General features: G+C 39.6%; 1 protein-coding gene across 2 annotated transcripts in view; it reads left to right on the top strand.

The window, feature by feature from the left end:
* The window catches only part of ppargc1a (peroxisome proliferator-activated receptor gamma, coactivator 1 alpha), a 1,188,791-nt gene that overhangs the window by 721,634 nt on the left and 451,291 nt on the right, over positions 1-15,866 (top strand). The gene's annotated exons all lie outside the window — the stretch shown is intronic.

Below are 15,866 nucleotides of genomic sequence, written 5' to 3'. Positions count from 1 at the left end.
ATACCTTTTTATTGTGGCTGTTTTCTGTGGCCACATTTTCCAAGTCTATTTTTTCTCTACATAGCATATAAATGTGCAAATGAAATGTATTATTCTGTTCATAGTATTATGAGCACATGATGCCATATAGCCTGATTTAAAATATAATATGGTGCATTCATTCAAAATGTAATCTGACTAATTCAACATCCTGCCATATGAAATTGGGAATAAATCAAAAGATTCTTGATTGAAACAATTTAGAAATGCACACATTTCTCCTGATACATGAGCAATAAATTTTTATAACGGGTTGTTTTATTTTATTATTTCAATACATATAAAAAGTAAAACCTCATTTCTATTACCATTAAGACAGAATGTTTTATTGCTATCCGACCTTAATATACACGGTTTTAGAAAACATGTGTAATACATTTAGGGAAACATAAATTCTGATGGAAATGGATTTGAATTCTCCAGATTAGCTTAACTTAAAAGTCTTTAGTTACATTTCTGATTTTTATGTAGTAAAGTAATAACATCAGTTTTGATTCACTTTCAAAAATACTGCCTGTTGTAATATTAGTTTAACTTAGAGGCAAAAAATAACATACTTTTAACAAGCGTTTAGCCATATTTAAATAACCACAGAGGTTTACCTGAAGACAGGTCATTTTTGCTAATGTTGGTAATAATAAGAGCACCTTCCTAATATTTCAGATACGAGGAGAAAGCAAAAAGTAACACATGAATGGAATAAATACTGTAGCATACTACAAATTTCCTCTTCCTTCCCACCTGCCATCACTCTTTTATGACCTTGGCCTCCCCCACCCACCCTTGTGATGAAACCCCAATCCAAAATGTCTAGTTCAAAAGTTCTCTGGGTCAAGGTGGCCTTTAAGCCCTTATTTGGGCCACCTCCAGGGTCTGGTTCTACCTGGCTACTGAATCACACTCTCCTTAGCAGCCCCTAATGTGCTTGCACCCCTTGGCCATGAATATTTGTTAAAATGTCAGTTTTCAGGATATCTGTCTTAATATGGATAGTATTGTACTCCAGACAGTTCTTTATAGGTCTGGGGAATCTTGTGAACGCAGTAGCTTTAGTCTCTTCTCAGGACCCCTAAAGAAAGCCAAGTATATTTTGCATTCAATTAATTTTAGTCCCTTTCCACAGAACAAGTCTATCACCTACTGTCAGCATCTGGTCGTCTTAGGAGAAATTAATTGGTATTCAATGAATACCTGAATGGCGGATTTTTGGAGGTCTCTGCCTGCTACCACTCTGGTGGTAAATTCTTTCTAGTTAGGCATCCTTCATTCTAAGAAAAGAAAAATGTATTGATGTTTGGTAGTGTGGGAAAGGTGATATATTGCGTGCTGGTCTCTGTACGCTTGACAGTACTTCTGCTTCATCCCCTACTCTTACTACTGCTAAATGTCATCCTGTTATGTGTGTCTTAATAAACATTTAATGTCAAAAGAAAGTTGTACATTAGATCAAGAATAGTTCTGTATGCATTTTTAGCTTTGATGACATTTTAATACATTATTTACTACTGCTGCCTCACAGCTCAAGGAGAAAATGTTTAAATCTCAGCCCAGTCACTGTCTGTATGCAGACTGAATGTTCTCACTGTATCAGCATGGATTTTATGCAAGTAGTTAGGTGGCCTCAAAGACGTATATGCTAGATTAATTGATTGGTGCAAACAGTGTATGTGTACCCTGTGATGGACTGCCTTCCCATCCTGCCTTTAAGCTAAGGCTGCTGGTATATAGCTTCTAATGCCCCATAAGCCTGCAATTAGAAAAGCACATTCAGAAAATGGATGGATGGATTTTTTTCTGTGAGGGAGGCCCTTTGGATATTGCCAGCATACAAAATCTCTTATGCATTTGCCACAAATAAAGATCATAGCCTCAAGCATAAATGCTTTGATTTTCTAATATCTGAAATGTTCGGTTTTATAGTCTGATGCTTGTGAAGTTTATGTGTTTGGTTTCAATTTGCCCCTGAGTAGGGATTGTGAGACTTGAGTCAACCCAGATATGCCTCCACTGTTTGGCTTCCCTCCTGCAGATATTGATTGATTAAAATATACTATTTGCACTAAAAATCCATCTTCAGAATGTACATTTCTCTGAGCAGAGGTTATTTATGCATACATATGCCAGCACAGTGTGCAGCTTTCTGTAATGTACCAGGAAGAAACGACATGAGAATGCCATGAAAGCTGTGCCCCAATAAGCTTCGTTTTTTTAGCTGTCTAAGCCTTTGCTATATCACGACAGCTTAAAGACAGTTTCGGCTCCTAACAAAATTATGAGAAAAAATGAATGTGCAGTTGCTGCCTTTACATTTTTATGGATGCCATAAAAAATGAATTTAATTTAACCAGAGCTGGTGAATTGAGTATTACAATATGAAGCTCATATTAGTCACGTCTTCAAGATGTGTATAATGTTAATTCTATATATGTATTTTTTTTTAAGCCAGAAGGGGCTGTGGGACCACCTACCTCTGGCCAATTTGTTGTAGACTTTTGTTTCTTAAGTGCCCAGTACTTCACTTTTATTTTCATTTCTTATCTGGTACAGATTTTGTTAATCTCTACTCTGTTGTCCACTGGTCCCACCTTACATTACATTATGCTGTTACCTTATTTTACCTTACTTTACTTTTTTTCCTTAGTTAAAATTCATTTGCAGCATGTCACAAACCTATAAACAGCAGAACCTCACAATTTTGCATTTATTGATGTAATACTGTTGAAAAAGATAACAAATATATGCAATGATAAGTATGTATATGTCCTGTAGTGTTTGTATTTTAGTGCTAGCTGGTCAATGAATATTAATAAACTCACAGTAGTAAGAGGACTTAAATCATTTAACACTTTCGAAGTGAGAAGTAGAATTTTGAAACTGTCTAATCAACTGTGCTGCTCAGATCATACTTAACAGTTCCTATTATGATTCTTCCGAATGGATTTTTCATTGCTTTTAGAAAATAATTTAACTGTTTGTTAAACACAAATGTGTGTTTATCTATTTAAATGTTTCCTAAATTACTGTTGATGTGTTTCAGTAGTAAATATGTGCAATCTCTCAGCCTGTACTCAATGATCAGCTCTATACAAAAATAAATTGAATATAGAGAGAAATGTTATTACTCTGAGAATGTAGCACAATACAGAAGTAAATACTCCTTGATTTTATTGCATAATAAGAAATTATCTTACTTTTGCAGTATTTAAAAAACACCAAAATAATATGAGGAGGATCCTGGGCAGATTTAGCAAGGCGAGAGTTTCACTAATAACACTTTAGAGTAAGGTTATTTAGAGCTTGATATATGTCATTTGTAAGTCACTTATTTCTGTGTGGCACAAGCAGTGTTTTTTGAATTCTTATATAGCAGCAAACAGCAACTAGAATCACTTTGTTGGCTCCTTTTCTTAAGCATTACTACTTTACATTTCTGAATTTACAGCAGATGGAACTGTCTACATATTTTCCTTCCAGTAAAAATATAAATAAAAAATATATTTTTTCTTTTACTGAGTTTAAAGAGTAGTAGTAGTTGTTGTTGTATACGTAGCAGTAGTATTGTAACATGTACAGAGCATGGTGAAAAGGAAAGTAGAAAAATGGAAGCAATTGCATTGTATTATGCATTTTGGATGGGACACCAAAACCTGTGTTACTCTGCCAGAACACCCAAATACTGAAAGGACTTTAATGAAATGTTTTTTTAATCTCATAGCCTGGTAGTTGGCATTCAGCAGCTATCATCCAGGCTTCTTCAGTGAAGTCTACGACATATAGTAATTTAAGGGCCGGTATTTTATAGGGTTAGGTACAACTGGGAAGTCCTCCCAGCCATATCTGAGTTGCACCAGGAAGCCTCCTAGGTCCAGGCATATAAAGGCTTCCTATCCAAAGTCAGGGATGTTTACAGTCCGGAGTGGAGCAGAGACAAGGGCTATCCTGTGTGACAGTAGGGGGCACTGGTGCTCCCTTGAACCCTCAGGCACGACTCCAGACACTGGATAAAAGTCCAAGACTTCTTTATTATCGTTATCCCAGTGCACCAAGCACCTTCCACTCTTCTCATAAATCACCAAACACACAATAATACTCTCTCCTCCTCGCCCAGACACTTCGCCCTCCTACCTCTCAGCTCAGCTCACCGTCTGGGTTTTCCCAGAGTCTTTTTATACACCCTGACCCGGAGATGTTCCTGCCCAATCAGTCCACAGTTCCGTATTCCTTCCGGGTTAGGGTAAACAGTCCTTTTCTTCAACCCGGGAGCACGTTGTTTCTTCCTGTCACGTGACAGTGACGTACTCCCGGGTTATAGGGCACAGATGAGCCCACGAGCCCCCCTACAGTGACTCCCAGTGGCCCCTAAGGTATCCAGCAGGGCTGTGTTAAAACACTCCAAGGTCCATGATGCCCTGCTGGAAGTCGGGGCACGATCCTGCTGTCAGGAGAGCTCCTCCTGGCGGCCTGAGGGGGAGGACCGGAGTATGAAGCCGGCAGTCCTCCACACCTGGAAGGATGGAAGAGGAGGCTATGACTTTCTGGTGAAAGGGTTTGGTCACAGGAAGGAGTGCTTAAAGTTATGCTGTTTTAGAGAGGTGTGTTATTGTAAAGTATAAGCATAAGGAATAGCCTTTGCTATTTTGTACTGTTTCATTGTTAGATTCATTTATTCTGTTCAGTTTTCCTATATATTTTTAAAAACTCCCTGTTGTACATGCTTTGGATGCAGGCGCTGCGTTTTTGGCTACAGGAATCACTCAAGGGCATCCCTTGCTAGTCATAACACCAATCCATGTTTTAATCTTGTTGAATCAGTTTGGCAAAAGTCCGCATTATGATGAATATCTGTACAGTGTATGGATAGGTAAAACTATAAATTAATGTTATGCCTTCTTCTGATCTCATTAAATGGCGACATATGTGTAACAGAAAATAGTATCAGTCACAGAATGCTAAACTCCAAATTTTACATAACAAAAGAGATCTAAAATATTTTAGAAAAATAATTGGTCTCTTAATTAGTGCATGCATACTTAAGAAACTTACATGAATATTTGTGTGCATGAAGTAGTCCTAGGATTTTTAATCAGCAAGAAAAATTAGCATTTTGAACTCATTTCTATTCTGTTCTGCTATCTAGAATATTTATACTACACTAGCTGTATTACCTGGCATCACCTGGGAAATTTCCTCAGTTGAATAAGAGGGCCTCAGTTATAGTTTTGTGGGTTAATCAGCTGTACCAGAAATGCTATGTAAGTAACTGAGGACTTTTCTACATACAGTATTTGTTGTTTGTTTTCCCCATGGGCTAAATTTTATCAGTTCACTGAAGCTACTTACTCTTCAGCATACTACATATTGTACAATCGCACGTGTGTAAAGCATTCCTGCCAAAGTTCAATTCTTGCTTTTTCTATTGACTTAGCTTTTATTGATGGTCATTGCAAAACACATTTTTTTACAGGAAAGTGTATCCTTTTGAATTCAAACAGGTAATCAGTAGGAATAGTAAGAAATTTTGAATATAAATATAATTTCACCTGTAGCCGATCCTGTGCAAGTGGTAGCTTTAGTCAGATTTTAATGACACGCTTTGATCTGTAATCTTCTACCATTACAAAGTTTTCAAGACTTTAGATCAAAAGCAATATACACTGAGTTATGTCTTCCTTTAACACTAGATTTCCTGAAGCCTATGAAAAAACTTGTAATCCCAACCCACCTTAAATCCCTTCGCACCTCTCCTTTCAGCGTCCTTTGTTTTGTAAATTTGTCGATTAGCACAAGCAGCAAGCCTGCTATCCCATCCTCCCACTGCAGCAGAAAGGGCAAAAAGTTCTCCCAGCTCAAGCCTTGGTTATCTGGGAGTGAGGTCCCTGGAGCTGTATAGGGTAAATAATATATCGTTATTTGGAACACATGCATTTCATTTGTGTTCCATGTCTACAAAGATCTATGTAAGTGCAGGATGACTAGAAATGCAAGAAATGTTGAACACATACCTAAAAGACAAAATTTTTTTATGTTTTAGGTCAGCTCAAGTTGGAGAGTTGGGAGGCAAAGTCAGAGAGGCGAGATTGCGTTGGTCTGGACATGTGCAGAGGAGAGATGCTGAGTATATTAGGAGAAGGATGTTAAGGATAGAGCTGCCAGGCAAGAGGAAAAGAGGAAGGCCTAAGAGAAGGTTGATGGATGTGGTGAGAGAGGACATGCAGGTAGTGGGTGTAACAGAGCAAGATGCATAAGACAGGATGATATGGAAGAAGATGATCCGCTGTGGCAACCCCTAACGAGAGCAGCCGAAAGAAGAAAATTAAGTACTAATGACATGATTTTGACATGAAGTGTATAACGTGTGAAGACTGAAGTTCAAATATCAAATAAGCACTTTCACAAAAGGTGCAAGTATAACAAAACATGTGCTCTTTTATTCAGGGATATAACCGAAGAAAAAGAAATTGGGTTAGTGTACTTCACTGACACGACTGCTTTGGTAGTACAGTGGTAAGAACTATTGCCTCATAATCAACAGGTTGCAGGTCCGATCCTGGCTGCATCCCAAAATAAACATTTTGAGTAGTAAGCTGCTCGTATTGTTACTATTATACAATAAAAACATACGTTTGATTTGAGTCTGTAACAGCCGGTGTAAATGTATATTGTTCAGTTTTATTCTCTCAGTCACGTTCACGCTCCACCCGATCTGACACTGCTGTTTTCAAATAAAGACGTGCTATAACTGAGGTGAACTCAGATGAGGATGAGGGTTCTACATCAGAGAAAGAAGCCCTCCCCGCAAGAAACGTCCACTCACATATAAGAAGAGCGCAGCTGCACCAGGCATAAAGTCAAAAGATGGCACCGTTTGGATGCAGCAACGGGTCGGGCATCATCCTGCCAGTCAGCCTGCCCCACACCTGTCCTTCAACGAAACAGCACGGCTTACAGAGCTCGCCAACATATCGTGCAAAGTTCTGTTTGTGATTATGTTTTCTGATGGCCTTTATATGAAAACCATGTATATATTACTTATATAAAAGCCAGATCAAATGTTATTTACCTTGGTTTATTTACTTATCTTCCTACAGCATAAAGTCACAAAAGACGCTCAATGGAGAGGTGCGAAGGAATTTAAGGTGGGCTGGGATTATGAGTTTTTTCGTAGACTTCTGGAATTCTAGTGTTAACTGATTACATATGATATTGACGTTTACACGCTGTGCATTTATGTGTCACATGGAATAAACTGAACATTTTAATCTTTTTACAGAAAAGAACAGGTGAAAAGAAACAATACCGTGAACTAGTATGTACAATGTTTTGTCTGTATGGAACCCCTTTAGTGAGCTGTGCAAGTGTTTAAACTGACCAAGTCATGCTGTCGCTCCCAGTTTGTGGTGTACTTGGGACAAGAAGTGGGCTGTTATGCTGTACCAGCAGTTATCTGTTTGTGCTTTGCATGCCACAGCATAGCAGCGCATCACAATCTGATCCCAAAAGATACACCCCTGTCCTCTGGAGTTTATGTATATAACATTGCTCAGCAGTTCAATCTGGCTTTATACTACATGAAGAGTAGGATGAGGCTGACAAAATAGGGTGTACTATGTGTATCCAAAAAGACCACTTGGTAACCATGAGTTTCGTCTAACTTTTCTTAGTCCACTTCACATCTCATTTTCCATACATTTTGCTACCTCACTTCTTTTTCCTGTATAGGGCATCTGTCCTTTTCCCTTTCCTCCAACCCCATTTCTCTATGTAATTATAGCAGAAGCAAAAAGAACACAATCCCTAAAAATAGCCCCCTTGCAAGGTTTTATGAACAAGTCAGAGAAATAAAAAATAAGTGTCAGCTAATTTTCCTTATTCTAAAACCTCTCTCTCATCACCAAATATCAATCAAATCTTTCAGACAACTTTGAGATTTCGGGGTATTTCATTTTTCTGTTATGGAGGAAGGGGTTACCCCTAAACATTGATACTGTTTATCAAAATCCCCTTTCATTTTGACATAGGTGTACCATCCTGCCAAATTTTGGCTTTTTAATTAAGTGGGAAATAATGTTTTTGTTGGTGAGTGAGTGAATAAGTTAAGTTTGCATTATATATAGAGATTTAATACAATGATGTACTTCAATAAAAAGAACACAATACTGTGACACAAAGAAACAGCACGGTTTGAAATATTGATTTCATATGTTATTTTCCCCTGTGGTGGACAGGGGTCCTGTCCAGGAATTGTTACGGCCTCACGTCTGATGCTCCCCTGTCAACCTTTCCTGGATAAGCGGGTTAAGAAAGCTGATGGATCGATGAATGGATGGATGTTTTACTTACAACTGACCATAAATTAAGCCCAGTAAATTGATAATACAGAGGGTGTTTAGTTTGATATCTGTTAATGGGGATTGTGTATACAGTCATGTATACAGACATTTAAAAAAGGGCCTAAAACAATAAGCGATAACTGGGCTTGATTTTATGCAAAACAGATGTTCATTATGCACAGTGCCTATACCCGTGGACTAAATTCTAAAAATATTACATACCAACCTGGTCTCAAGTGCCAGGGACCTTCTTCCCAGTAGTAAAGAAGTAAAATGCATCTCTCTATTTCCTGAACCTGCCTTACTCCAGTCTCAAGATCACCAGGTAGTATACATATGTGCTGTATGTTGTTAAATTGTGGCAAAAAAATCGGAGCATTCCAAAAAAGTCCACACAGACACAGAGAGGAGAAAATGCCAAGACTAAGTGTCGCCAGTAAGGCATTTACTCAAGATGACACTCTTCTGTCAACTGCTACATATCCTCCCAGTGATATCACCAGCAGGAATCGATCCCAGCTCACTGGAATCAGTGACACATTTTGCTCTTATTTTACATCACTGATGAGACTTTTCCACTAAGTGGTCACTATCCACCGATTAGTGGCAATGCATCCAAGTATACTATTAGTCATCATTACAGTTACTCTCACCAGTTTGAATATTTGTTTGCATTTATCCATGCATCCATTTTCCAACCCGCTGAATCCGAACACAGGAGCCAATCCCAGCCAATACAGTGCACAAGGCAGGAACCAATCCTGGGCAGGGTGCCAACCCACCACAGGACACACACAAACACACCCACCCACACACCAAGCACACACTAGGGCCACTCCACCTAACCGGCATGTCTTTGGACTGTGGGAGGAAACCCACGCAGACACGGGGAGAACATGTAAACTCCACAAAGGGAGGACCCAGGAAGCGAACACGGGTCTCCTAAGTGCGAGGCAGCATCGCTACCACTGTGCCACCGTGCCGCCCTGTTTACATTTATGTATTACAAAACTAAATACAGAATTAAAGCAATAATATACTTCATGCCTTTACACCAAGATGTTACACACACAGCAACAGCTCTGAAGGGTGAAATGTGAGCAACAGTAAAGGTCAATCCATATTCAGCATGTTACTGTGGTTTGTGTATTTAATAAGCTTTGATTTTATATACACAATCTGCTAATGAAATATTTTTCTTTCTTATATAATATATATTTTTTATTATTATTTTTATTACAATGTTGCGTTGTTTGGTTTTCCTGCCTATTATACATTCTTGCATTTTGCTTTGACTGTTGTGCTTTATCTATTTCTTGGGCTCTGCATGGAGAAACACAAAGAAAGTTCTCTATTCCTGTAGATTTCTAGCAAAAAGAGGATGAAGATACCAGTTAAACAGTTCTTTGTTAATTCTACCAAATCAATATTACAGTATCTTAGTTACAAAAACGTGATACCACACCATGGCATTTAAGCACTCCTCAGTGCATATTCCAACACTGAATCTCTAACTCTTCCAGTAGGATGGACCAAGGTGGAAATCAAATACCAGGTTTTTTGAGCTGCAGAAATGAATAATTTAATGAAGACTGGTTTCTCAAAGTAAAATACCAGATAATGTCAAGAACCGTAATTAATATTTCACAACAAAAATGAACAAATATTTTATTTGGTTCAAATTAACTGGGCCAGAACCTATCATCTGCATATTGGGATGGCATTACAAGAGAGCATACACTTCAACAGTCATCCAGATTCTCAATCACGGGGCTGGTTTGTAGTATTAGATTCACTCAGCTTGCACATTTTTAAATGATAGGGGAATCAGAAGAGAGGAGAGGAGAGAAATCAATGCCAGCAAAAACAGAATATGCAAACTCCATATAGGCAGTACTCAGGCGTGGGATTTAAATGTAGAGCTCTAGATCTGTGAGTCAGCTGTGTAAACCACTGTGCCACTGTGCTACCCACTACTATATAGTATATAATTTATATAAAGTACACTTGATGTCATTTATTCCAAACATATCCAGTTGTCCCATTTGGAAATTACACCTGTGCATTGGGCAAAATGTCAGGTAGTCATAATTTTGATTGCTTAATTTCATAAACATGCCCTGAGGTATCTTTAGACTGCATAATTTATTAATTTCTTATTTGTGTCAATTTTGTTTGGTTATTTTACTACATCCTCCACTACCTGTTCAAAACACACAGTAACTGCCTGACTAACATTTATTATATCTGACATGCCTTTGCTGAAACAGAACCTTTTTTAGCTCTCACTAACCAGTCTGACAGCAAAGGTCCCTCTCAGTCTTGTAAACTCTACTAGATAATTCATGTTCAAGGTACTTTTTAATTTCAAATTCATGATTCCTGCTTTTATTGTCTGGATGCCTATTCCCATCTTTTTGATCCTATGCAGCCATCATTTGCAGAACTATGTCACTGTTTATGACTATACATAATTAAAGAGAGGCACTACTGGCTTAAAAGCTGAAAGCTGAAATCTACAAAACATAACCTAGCCAGATGTCTCTGAAAAACAGCTTTTCCCCAGTATTGAAGTCTATTTTTAGCTGAGCAGGTAACATGAATAATATTGGACTGTACTGATTTTACTGTACACTACTTCACTTGAATTATAGATGGATAGTTGCAAACCATTTTCAAATGTGATGCTCCTCTGCAATATATAAGAGCATTCAGTACCTCTGTTTCAACAGTAATATGTTCCAAATTCCCATTTTCTGGATACAGCTGAAAACATGCTGTTGACCAGCTTGGCACTTTAAGTCCTAGTAAAGACATTTAAAAATAAAGTTGGGATTAAAATAGCTTTGTGCAGCAGGCAGAACTGGCGCAGTGCCACTGTCATGCCATATTCAAAGAAATACCACACAGAAGCAACAGCTCCCAAATAAACTGGGCAAGAGAAGGTGAACTAAATGCGGCCAATAGGGCAATGTTAAAAATAGCAATGAAAACAGGACAGCAGTAAACATACGAAAAAAAAAAAACAGGAGGAGATGTCCTGTTCATTTAATTAAATTCTTTTCCAGGACATTTCGGGTGCAAATCAGATAACAGACCTGGACAGGGTGCCAGCTCATTGCAAGGCCCACTTATGCACGCACCCACATTCACACTCACATAGCGCCAGTATAGAATTACCAGTTTGCCTAACCTGCATGCCCTTAGAAATTTGGGAGAAAAACTGGAGAATCTAAAGGAAAACCCATGCAGACACGAGGAGAATATGCAAACCACACAGACTCAGGACATTAGATTAATGAGGCAACAGTGTTATACACGTCACTAGAGTGCCACTCCAAATAAAAATATTCTTACAAAAAATAGGCAGAATATAATAAGTCACTCACTACTATGTATAGTATCTTTAAAGCTAGCAGCACTGTGAGGATCAGATGTTTTGATTTCTCCAGTGCCTTCAGTACCATCCAGCCATTCCTGTTAAGGGGTAAGCTCAGAGATATGCAGGTACACTGAAGCACAACAACGAACAGTCCTGTCTCCTTTTCCTCTTTTTCTCTTCACTCTGTACATCTCTGATTATAAATATAACACCAAGTTGTGTCATTTGTAGAAATAATCAGATGATTGATAAATGGGAATGAGACAGAGTATAGGAGTCAGGTGAAGACATTTGTTTCTTGGTGCAAAGTGAATTGTCTGAATCTTAACATCAGCACAAACAAAGGAATTGGTTATTGATTTTCACCAAACCTCTACGTCCAGTCACTATTTCAGGAATTGGATGCAGAGGTGGTGCACTCCTGAAAGTACTAGTGGGGTTCCCCATCAATGCCAGGTTGGATTGGACTTGAAACACAGGGAATCTATATAGGACAGGGCAGAGCAGGCTCTTCTTCCTTAGGAGCCTGTGTTCCTTTAATGTGTGAAGTGACATCCTTCATATATGGTAAAAGTCTGTGATGGCCAGTGCAATTTTCTACACTGTGGTTTGGTGCAACATCACTTTAAGAGAGGCCCACAAAATCAACAAGCTAATTAAAAGGGCAGGCTCAGTTATAGGACACACTCTGGACCCCCCAGAGGTAGTTGCAAAGGAGAGAATTAATACAAAAATGAGTGTCATCATGAACAATGTGGCACATCCTCTCTCTGACACACTAACACTGAGTACTTTCAGCCAACGAATTATTCAGCGGAAGTGTGTCAAGAAATGCAACTGGGGCTCCTTCATACCAACAGCAATACATTTGCATAATGCAGCACTGTGACTGTGAAGATTTCTTAAGTCATCTTCCTTTCTAGTCATTCTGGTGTATATATTGTGGCGGAGAGCCGGGATCCATGACCAGCCGGGATGCCCCTTCATTATTTGCTCTGGGGGAGCAGCCATGGACTGTGCAATACCTCCCCCGGACGCTAGATGGCCGCTCCCCTGGGTTGGAGCGGTGCCTCCATGGGAATTGGAGTTGGGTCCACAGGGGTCGCACAGGCGCCGGGTGCTGCAGCTGGAACTCCTGAGCCCTTATGGGCAATGTTTTCACCACACCCGGAAGTGCAGCTGGAACTCTGCAATCAAACACCTGGAGTACTTCCAGGTGAACTATAATAGGGGCCAGCAGCCACCACTCCGGGAGCCAGGATCAAGAGGAGGAGGACGAGGTTGCATGGGAGGAGTGGTGGAGGTAGAAAAGAGTGCTTTGCTGTGTGTTTTATTTGTTGTGATGTGCTTGGGACTGTGTACAGCCTGTGGGACATGGGGAAGACGTGCACCCACAGGCAAAGAAAAAATAAATAGTTTATTTATTTTACGTGTGCCTCCATGTTCAGTCTGTGTCAGGTCGGGTACCTATATAGCTCCTTTTTTTCACATATATATATATATATATATATATATATATATATATATATATATATATATATATATATATATATATATATTGTAAGTCACTGGAGGTCACTGTAGCCTCTTTCAACCCAACAGACAGATGCTGACACAGGGTAAAAGTACCAAGAAGTATTCTTTTTATTCTCTTACTTTTTGTAATAGTGCCCAAAAGCACCTCTGCCACAATACACAGGCAAAGCACCAATAATCAGCACACAAATCTCTCCTCCTCTCCTCCCATCAGGCTCTGTCCTACTCCCTTCCCAACTACGGCTCGCTTGGTGAGCTTCCACCAATCCTTTAAATAGTCTCTGACCTGGAAGTGCTTCTGTCCTTCCGGGCACATGACTCGTCTGCACTTCTGTGGTTCCATCCCTGTGACTCGGGAGTACTTCTGTGCTATATGGAAAGTACAGATTCTCAAGCTTTCCTGCATCATCTCCTGGAGGCACCCACGAAACCGAGAAAGGCTGTGAAGCTGAACTCCAACTCCCATGGTGCCCTGTGGAAATCTGGGGTCCCGATATGCTGCTGGAGCATCTCCATCTGGCGTTCTGGGGGAGGCAGTGTCCCTCTTTAACTGCTTTCCCCCATCTTTCTCCTTCCTGGGCGTCCCAGGTATATATATATACACATACAGTTTTTACTCGTGTACCACACGCCCTCGTGTAAGACGCGCACCCTAATTTTCACAAAGAAAATCGCGAAAATCATTTTGCCCCGTGTACGCGTTGTGATTGTATAGGAAGCATTTAGAGAGAGAGAGAGCGCAAGCAAGTGAGCGAGAGAGAGAGAGAGCGAGAGCGCAAGCAAGCGAGCGAGAGAGAGAGTGTGTGCGAGCAAGCGAGTGAGAGAGAGAATTACATTTCCTCGTGTATGATGTGCATCTGATTTTCTAATGCTAATTTTCGGAAAAAAATGTGCACGGTATATACCGTTTTTACTCGTGTACCACGCGCCCCCTAATTTTTACAAAGAAAATCGTGAAAATCGTTTTGCCCCGTGTACGACGCTCCTTGTGATTGTATAGGAAGCGTTTAGAGAGAGAGAGAGTGCAAGTGCATGAGCAAGCAAGTGAGAGATAGAGCGAGTGAGCCCAAGCAGAATAAGTAAACATTACATTGCATTTCCTTGTGTATGATGCACACCTGAATTTCTAATGCTAATTTTTGGGAAAAAATGTGAGCGTCTTACACTACACTGATTACCCAGTGGCTTCGCTCACTGAGTGCAAGGGAAAAAAATAAAATGTAGTATATAAATTATTATAAAACAGTAAAACATTAACATGTAAGAAGTAAAGATACATTGAGCAGTACTGGAGTGCTTTTGGGTAAAGTTCATTTTAATGGCGCTATAACACAACAGGTAAGTAGCACTAACAGCAGCTTAAATGTATTTTGATCATCTCTCGGTAGGCAGATCCCTTATGAAAGGAAGTACATGACCACTGTGGTATAGAAATGACATTTTCTATGCGATCCTGCAAATTTCTGTCTGACAACCTTGCACTACGTGCCTGTGATTTAAGAGAAAAAGTATTCTGAGAAATGTGGACACTGCAATTCCGTGCTTAACAGGCAGAAGGACCAAACAATTCCCAAGTCCAAAACTTAACCTGAAGAGGTTGGTACATCTTCTTAGATGTAAACCCTCCATCTTCTTAAAAGAATTCATCACAAAAGCAACCTTGAATGTTGCAGGGTTTTAGTGACCTGAACTCACCTTAAGGGACAGTAAGTAGTCGTGCAGTGCAATTTACAAAGAGAGTTTTGCTTCGATGGTGCCGATCACACTCATTCGCAGTGATTTCCACTCTCCCAGGAGCCAATGTGGCACTCAAAGTGTCACAAACAGTGCGAGAAAAGAGGACACCGCTCAAAACTAAAGATCTTGACCCAGCGGAGCAGCCCAACATTCCGCACCTCTGAGCGTCCACTTTGTTCTCACGACCCCTCGCCGCTGAAGGCGTTGTCGTCTTCACATTGTTTATAGCTCGGAGCAGTTAAAAATTAGAAGGGTGCAAAGCTGTTTTCTTCTACTATCAAGTACTGGCAATTAAAAAAAGTTATAATGTGGCAGTTTCCGCGACAGTCACGTGGACAAATAAATAAAACTTCACTGTCAGAACACGCCTGGCGGCGGATGGCTCAGCACTGGAGTCCAAAAAGGAGGGCTGGGAGAGGGCGACACGGGGCGCACTTCTATGGGATAAGTCAGCGTGTTTGTGTTTACTTCTTTTTAAAAGTAGTAAAATAACTCTCACACAAATAATAACAATTTGTAAAGACGATATAAAAATGGCATCCACAAATGAAGTGATTAGTTCCTGTATTATAATATGTTCTGTGGTCATACGTAATTTCCATTTCGCGTGGTCATATGTAATTTACATTTCAAACGCAAAAAGAAACAATCTTCCACAGATGCAGCAATCGCACCTTAGAAACTGGTGCCTTCTATCTATCAAAAGGCACACCATCTGAAAGTCATTTTCATGAAAAGTTAATTAAATGACACATTTTTGATCATTACAACTGAATAAAGGACAAGTAAATGACATGCTCATAGTCACACAATGATCAAGTGGTGAGATCTGAAACTTATGT

The sequence above is a fragment of the Polypterus senegalus genome, chromosome 4, assembly GCF_016835505.1.
Source record: "Polypterus senegalus isolate Bchr_013 chromosome 4, ASM1683550v1, whole genome shotgun sequence".
Lineage (NCBI taxonomy): Eukaryota > Metazoa > Chordata > Cladistia > Polypteriformes > Polypteridae > Polypterus > Polypterus senegalus.
This window is presented reverse-complemented; position numbering and strand designations above follow the sequence as displayed.